The sequence below is a fragment of the Hylobates moloch genome, unplaced genomic scaffold (genome assembly GCF_009828535.3).
Source record: "Hylobates moloch isolate HMO894 unplaced genomic scaffold, HMol_V3 SCAFFOLD_11, whole genome shotgun sequence".
NCBI lineage: Eukaryota > Metazoa > Chordata > Mammalia > Primates > Hylobatidae > Hylobates > Hylobates moloch.
This window is the reverse complement of record NW_026652286.1, coordinates 86299722-86305455: the sequence shown is the minus strand read 5'-3', so window position 1 is coordinate 86305455 and position 5734 is coordinate 86299722. Positions and strand designations below refer to the sequence as shown.

At 47.9% G+C, this 5734-nt stretch overlaps 1 long non-coding RNA gene across 1 annotated transcript; it reads left to right on the top strand.

The window, feature by feature from the left end:
- Positions 1 to 2574: 2574 nt before the first annotated feature.
- On the top strand, positions 2575 to 5422 carry LOC131384652 (uncharacterized). The gene is made up of 3 exons (XR_009215719.1): positions 2575 to 3982; positions 4539 to 4637; positions 5113 to 5422. It is a non-coding gene; the product is annotated as an uncharacterized LOC131384652 (long non-coding RNA).
- The last annotated feature ends 312 nt before the right edge of the window (positions 5423 to 5734 follow it).

Sequence of the window (5734 nt, the reverse complement as noted above, 5' to 3'; positions counted from 1 at the left end):
GTTTAAGTCCCTTTGTAGGTCACTCAGGACTTGCTTTATGAATCTGGGTGCTCCTGTGTTGGGTGCATATATATTTAGGATAGTTAGCTCTTCTTGTTGAATTGATCCCTTTACCATTATGTAATGGCCTTCTTTGTCTCTTTTGATCTTTGTTGGTTTAAAGTCTATTTTGTCAGAGACTAGGATTGCAACCCCTGCCTTTTTTTGTTTTCCATTTGCTTGATAGATCTTCCTCCATCCCTTTATTTTGAGTCTATGTGTGTCTCTGCACGTGAGATGGGTTTCCTGAATACAGCACACTGATGGGTCCTGACTCCTTATCCAGTTTGCCAGTCTGTGTCTTTTAATTGGAGCATTTAGCCCATTTACATTTAACGTTAATATTGTTATGTGTGAATCTGATCCTGTCATTATGATGTCAGTTGGTTATTTTGCTCATTAGTTGATGCAGTTTCTTCCTAGCCTCGATGGTCTTTACAATTTGGCATGTTTTTGCAGTGGCTGGTACCAGTTGTTCCTTTCCATGTTTAGTGCTTCCTTCAGGAGCTCTTTTAGGGCAGGCCTGGTGGTGACAAAATCACTCAGCGTTTGCTTGTCTGTAAAGTATTTTATTTCTCCTTCACTTATGAAGCTTAGTTTGGCTGGATAGGAAATTCTGGGTTGAAAATTCTTTTCTTTAAGAATGCTGAATATCGGCCCCCACTCTCTTCTGGCTTGTAGAGTTTCTGCTGAGAGATCAGCTGTTAGCCTGATGGGCTTCCCTTTGTGGGTAACCCGACCTTTCTCTCTGGCTGCCCTTAACATTTTTTCCTTCATTTCAACTTTGGTGAATCTGACAATTATGTGTCTTGGAGTTGCTCTTCTCGAGGTGTATCTTTGTGGCGTTCTCTGTATTTCCTGAATCTGAATGTTGGCCTGCCTTGCTAGATTGGGGAAGTTCTCCTGGATAATATCTTGCAGAGTGTTTTCCAACTTGGTTCCATTCTCCCCGTCATTTTCAGGTACACCAATCAGACGTAGGTTTGGTCGTTTCACGTAGTCCCAAATTTCTTGGAGGCTTTGTTCATTTCTTTTTATTCTTTTTTCTCTAGACTTCCCTTCTCGCTTCATTTCATTCATTTCATCTTCCATCTGCGATACCCTTTCTTCCAGTTGATCGCATCTGCTACTGAGGCTTCTGCAATCTTCACGTAGTTCTCAAAACTTGGCTTTCAGCTCCTCCATCTCCTTTAAGCCCTTCTCTCCATTGTTTATTCTAGTTATCCATTCTTCTAATTTTTTTTCAAAGTTTTTAACTTCTTTGCTATTGTTTTGAATTTCCTCCCGTAGCTCAGAGTAGTTTGATCGTCTGAAGCCTTCTTCTCTCAACTCGTCAAAGTCATCCTCCATCCAGCTTTGTTCCATTGCTGGTGAGGAACTGCGTTCCTTTGGAGGAGGAGAGGTGCTCTGCTTTTTAGAGTTTCCAGTTTTTCTGCTCTGTTTTTTCCCCATCTTTGCGGTTTTATCTACTTTTGGGCTTTGATGATGGTGATGTACAGATGGGTTTTTGGTGTGGATGTCCTTTCTGTTTGTTAGTTTTCCTTCTACCAGACAGGACCCTCAGTTGCAGGTCTGTTGGAGTTTGCTAGAGGTCCACTCCAGACCCTGTTTGGCTGGGTGTCAGCAGCGGTGGCTGCGGAACAGCGGATTTTCGTGAGACCACCAATTCAGCTGTCTGATAGTTCCTCTGGAAGTTTTGTCTCAGAGGAGTACCTGGCCCAGTGAGGTGTCAGTCTTTCCCTTCTGGGGGGGTGCCTCCCAGTTAGGCTGCTCAGGGGTGAGGGACCCACTTTAGGAGGCAGTCTGTCCGTTCTTAGATCTCCAGCTGCGTGCTGGGAGAACCACTACTCTCTTCAAAGCTGTCAGTCAGACAGGGACGTTTAAGTCTCTGGAGATTCCTGCTGACTTTTTGTTTGTCTGTGCCCTGCCCCCAGAGGTGGAGCCTACAGAGGCAGACAGGCCTCCTTGAGCTGTGGTGGGCTCCACCTAGTTCGAGCTTCCTGGCTGCTTTGTTTACCTAAGCAAGCCTGGGTAATGGCGGGCGCCCCTCCCCCAGCCTCGCTGCCGCCTTGCAGCTTGATCTCAGACTGCTGTGCTAGCAGTCAGCGAGACTCCGTGGGCATAGGACCCTCCGAGCCACGTGCGGGACACAATCTCCTAGTGTGCCGTTTTCCAGGCCCGTTGGGAAAGCGCAGTATGAGGGTGGGACTGACCCGATTTTCCAGGTGCCGTCTGTTACCCCTTTCTTTGACTAGGAAAGGGAACTCCCTGACCCCTTGCGCTTCCCGAGTGAGGCAGTGCCTTGCCCTGCTTCGGCTCGCGCACAGTGCACTTCACCGACTGTCCTGCACCCACTGCTTGGCACTCCCTAGTGAGATGAAAGCGGTACCTCAAGCAGAAATGCAGAAATCACCAGTCTTCTGTGTCGCTGGGGCTGGGAGCTGTAGACCGGAGCTGTTCCTATTCGGCCATCTTGGCTCCCCCTCTGATTTTTGGCTTTCTTGATGTGGGTTTCAGTGTACTCCTGTAGCTCAATGAACTTCATTCCTATTCATATTCTGAATTCTATTTGTGTCATTTCAGCCATGTCAGCCTGGTTTAGAGCCCTTTCTGGAGGGGTGTTGTGGTTGTTTGGAGGAAAGAAGGCATTCTGGCTTTTTGAATTATCAGGTTTATCGTGTGGATTCTTTCTCATCTTTGTTGATTTCTCTACTGTCAATCTTTGAGATTGCTGACCTTTGGATAAATCTTTTTCTTTTATCTTATTTGATGACCTTGAGGGTTTTATTGTGGTATAAGGTGGATTCAGCTGACTGGCTTTATTTCTAGAAGATTTTAGGGGGTCAATATTCAGCTCCCAGCTTCTGGACTGGATGCTGTAACTCTGAGGGACTTGTATTGGGCCTCAACTTTGTTTTCTGGCTCCTCTAGGTTAAGAATACACCACACTGGGGGAGCCAAGGTGATCCCGAACCTCTGGGCACTACACTCCAATGGGTGGTGTTAGCCCAAGAATTTCATAATGTGGTGACAATGGGACTTAACTTGTTCACTCATGCCAACAGCAGTGGAAGACCTGTGGCAGAGTGCTAGCAGGTGTCAGGGTGCCTGCCTCCCTGCGGGTGTTTGCCACAATGGCAGAGGCAACGCAGCTCGGGAAGAGGGTCCCTGCTGATGACTGTGTGTGTGGTCATGCTGAAGATTGTGCCTTCTCTGTGCCTCACAAGCCGAGGAGGTTGCTCCTAGGGGGAGAAGGATCTGCTGTACTCTATGCCATGCTAGCACAAGGGCAAGGTGCTGGTAGGGGTGGGGCTGGCTGTGCCCATCAAGACTCCATCTGCAATGGTGATCAGCAGGAAGAGGAGGGGCAGGACTGCACTCCCATGCTCTGGCAGGGCAAGGAAAGCAAAACCTGCCCGATCAGACACTCACCAGCAAAGTGATGTGGGGAGTTGCCCTGGGCCCAGGGGAAGCTGTGGTGTGGGGAGGGAGCATGTGGGCTGGTGCATGGTGATAGGGGTACCCTGCTGGTGCTCTCCACTGGTCAGGCATGGTCTGCCAGTACAGAAGCTATGATGTGGGCCCCCAGAGCCCCCAAGACTGCTCAGCAAGCAGGTGTGGCCTGGCTGGGGCCCCAGTAGAGGCCAGCAGAGCAAGGAATCCTCAAGCTGGACTGGCCCTGTTTGATGGGCAAGACCACCCTGCAGAGTTCAGGTCTGATGATTCCCCGAGGGCTAAAGTCTCCTGTGGGAGCAAGTTGAGCCTAGTGGGGATGGCTGTCCCTGGCCATGCTCCACTACAGACACTTCCAGCCTAACCCTCTGGGATCCACATCAACTGGCTTGCCACCCCTACCACTTCTCTAAGCAGCTCTCCATGACAACTCGATGCGCGTCTGTGCTGGTCAAGGAGATTTCTCCTGCCGGGGTTCCAGAGGCCTATGGTGAGATCAGGTTGCTCTTTGCCAGTTCAATTCACCCATTCCCCAAGAGCCTTTGGAGACCAAGAACCAGCCTTTGTACATAGGCTTGCATGCAGCATTCCCAGTTAATCCCCTTCTGCCCTGCTTCTGCATCTTCCCTTCATCTACTCAGTGCCTTCCCTTTGAAGATCTGTTAGGAGCATGTCAGTCATCTCTGTCCCTCAGTGGGAGCTGTTCCACCTGGCTGCATGTAGTTAGCCATCTTGCCTGATCTTGATTTGAAGGATTTTTCTGGTGGAGTTGAATGATCACCCGTCTCAGCAGCTCACTCTTCACTTTAAACCCAGGACCAATCTGAGCCATAGTCCCATGGCAGAGGCACCAGAGACTCCTTCCAAGTCTCCTGGACCAACACTAACTCATGGAACTGGTCTCTGATTCTCCACCATCATTTAGGTTCATGACATTGGCAATTTAGGGAGTGTGGGGAACTCTGAGACCCTTGTCCAAGGGAAAAGATGACCATAAAAAGCTGTAAGGCAGAAAGGTCATTAATCACCTTGTTTTGTTTCCCAAGGCCAGGTGTGAGGAGGATATGGACCTGTTCAGAGAGGTTATCTACACACTCCTGGGACTCATGATGAACCTTTGTCTTCAGGCTCCCTTTGTCTCTGAGGTATGGCGTTCTTGTCTCCCTGCCTGGAACCCTGGGACAACCTGTACACATTCTGTGGCATAAAACCATTCTCATGTTCACAAAGAGACAGAAGCATGTACACTCACACACTGGCCATGGAATGGGAAAAGGCTGGAGGGATGCGCTCTCCCTTTGCTCTGCTGAGGGGTGGATGGATCACTCAGTCATGTATTCACTCAGAAAACAGACTGGGTATCCAAGGTGTGCCGAGCAGAGTATGAAGTGCTGCGTTTACAAAGTCAAATAAAAGGTGGTTCTTGCTATCAGGGTAATGCCCTGGAGTTAGGGGAGACAAACATGGGGAGGAATAAGAGCAGTAAAAGATGGTGTTGTGAGAGAACCTGGGCACAGTGTGGTGGTGCTAAAAAGGAGAGGGTGCTTAGAAGAAGCTCTGCTGAGAATTCAGATTGTCAGAAAATTAAAATCTCCTCCTGGCCTCTCCCCATTGTTGTAGGTTTGGGCTGTGGAGGTGAGCAGAAGGTGCCTGTCTTTACTAAACAGCCAGGATGGAGGAATCCTGACAGTAAGTTTCTCCCAGGGAAATCCAGAAGCAGCTTCCATTATTCTTGTTTTGTTTTATTATCAGCGTAATCTTTTTGAAGTGGCCACCTTTGAGAATCTGCTGACTCTGAGATATGGTGTGGATATACTATTCAGAATAATGTACACAAGCACATAAATACCAGGTTTTGTCTACAGTTTCAGGGATTTGGTGACCTCCTTGTCATGTCCGTCATCTGTGGATCCCCTAGAGTCCAGGAACCCAACTTAAGAATCCCCCTTCCGTATGGTCTGAAATTTAACCAGCTTAGAGGATATAATCGATCTGATCTGTCCCATTTCAAAATATCCTGTGCAAATTAGACAGAGTGTCCAACTTATTTAGAATTCCTTTTTTCCATAAGAAAAAAAAAAAAGCCAAGCCCTTATTTTAAGCCAGTGATCCTAGAGGTTGTTTGTGCATAATAGTTTTATCCTCTTTTTAAAATATATGCTCAAATGGCTTTCTCAATTCTGTGTCTGACATTTGAATAAGAAAACTGAGAAAAGCCTATATGTTAGCACAGTGCATCAGG